Below are 1,976 nucleotides of genomic sequence, written 5' to 3'. Positions count from 1 at the left end.
TGACTGTCACCACATAACTCGCAGCAAATAGACGTTTGTTGTACATGTTGCATCTTCTGTATTTGTTGCATTGTCATTCTATTCATCTGATTTGCCAACTTTGCTATATCTGCTCTCTTGGCTGAGAATCATCATGTTCAATCACACCGGTTGCTTTCTGTTTAATTGCTCTTCGTGAGTCCCCATATCCTTGCCAATTATGATCATTAGTAGTGAAGTTGTTTAGCAGGAGATGGATTTCACTATATGGGCTCTCTGTGTAACTACCCCCACAAGCTGAGTCAAGATTCATCTTTGGTGCCTCGTCTAGCCCATCAACAAAATTATGACCCAACACCTCATCAGTCTGACAATGATGCGGGCAGTCTCTGAGTAGTTTCTTGTATCTTTCCCAAGCTTCACAAAGTGTCTCGCCATCCCGCTGTTAGAACCCAAGAACCTGGCTCCTCAGCGACTTTGTCTTCTTATTGGGGAAAACGTGATTAAGAATTTCCTTGCTAGATCATCCCAAGTGTGGATTGAGTTCGCCAGCTCCTTTTGTAACCATTCCTTAGCTTCCCCCAACAGTGAAAAGGGAAACAGTTCCAGCCTGACATAGTCCTTGGAAACGTTCGGATAATTGTAAGTGTCCGTAATTTTCAGGAAGTTCTGAATGTGCCTCTGCGGGTCTTCATGAGATAGACTCACATATTTCCCTGTGGACTGAATCAGTTGTACCATGTACTGTTTGAGTTCAAAATGCCCTGTGATATCAGGCTTCACAATAGCTTGAGTTATATTAGCAAGATTGGGCCTTGCGGCTTCTATCACCGGAAGCTCTTCATTACCTGCCATCTCTATTGGTTGTGGTTGAACTACGATGCCCAACTCTCTTTCTATTCTAGTTCTAGCTTCGACTTCCCTTCTTACTCTGTGAAGTGTTTGTTCAATTTCAGGATCAAGAGAAAGGAGAATGTTTGCGCTTCTAACCCTCCGCATTCAAGAGAAGAGCCTACGTTAACATAAACAAGGTAAACTGAAAATTAGAGCTTGAAAAAATAACTAATAAAAGCTTAACTCAGTCAAGTAGCTAATTTCTAAGTCCCCGATAATGGCGCCAAAAATTTGTTGCGACCAAAAACACTCACGCAAGTATACGTGTTCGTCAAGTAATAGAGTAGTGAGTAGAGTATCGTTCCCACGAAGACTTATGATTAAATTTTGACTGATTCAAACTCAAATAACTTATCGATTCAAGAGATTTCTCACAAAATATATAAGTGACTAATTTACTACCTACAACTATCAAGCAATGAAATAACTAGAAATCAACCACAACACTTAAGCAATTTTCGATAACAATCAGTAGGAGAGGATATTCCGGGGTCACAGGTTAGCTAACAATCATGTTGAGTTCTTGGCTTAAAATGACTAATTGATTTATCTGGATTGTCGATTGACAGGGTTAATATTACTCATAAGAATCCATCGAGTTCTTACTCACATATTCAAGCTAACTTAATGGCTTATATGGAATTAAGATTAACAAGAATGCATTTACAATTCCTGTATTTCAACCAAGCACGACAATTAGGTATATGCTTATCCTAATTGCTAATCTGTTCCCCGATGCCCAGGTTCAAGAACTTGCTCTATTTAATTCTACATGCAATCTAGAATTCTCACTTTCGAGTTCAACTCTAGATTCATAGATAGTATTTCACTGTTAGCTACTCAGCAAAATAATTAAAATCTGAATTAAATAAATAACCCAATATGATAAAATCAAATTCGTCAATTTAAACTTCAAACATCAACATTCATGTAGCACCCATGACCCCATAACAATAGGGTTCTTAGCCACTCATGTTCATACAATCATCAAAAATAAGGTTTTCAAACATAAAATCATAGAGTACTAGAAAAGGGATGGAAGAATTGATCAAATTCGTGCTCCTGAGTGTTTGGCACTTTTGTTTTCCTCTCCAAGTTAGGTC

At 38.5% G+C, this 1,976-nt stretch overlaps 1 non-coding gene across 1 annotated transcript; it reads left to right on the top strand.

Annotated features, from left to right (window-relative positions):
• Nucleotides 1-347: 347 nt before the first annotated feature.
• LOC142173984 (small nucleolar RNA R71) lies at nucleotides 348-454 on the top strand. The gene has a single exon (XR_012703349.1). It is a non-coding gene; the product is annotated as a small nucleolar RNA R71 (small nucleolar RNA).
• Nucleotides 455-1,976: the final 1,522 nt, after the last annotated feature.

The sequence above is a fragment of the Nicotiana tabacum genome, chromosome 19 (assembly GCF_000715075.1).
Source record: "Nicotiana tabacum cultivar K326 chromosome 19, ASM71507v2, whole genome shotgun sequence".
NCBI classification, from domain to species: Eukaryota; Viridiplantae; Streptophyta; class Magnoliopsida; order Solanales; family Solanaceae; genus Nicotiana; species Nicotiana tabacum.
Note: the sequence above shows the minus strand (reverse complement) of the source record. Positions and strands in the feature narration are given on the sequence as shown.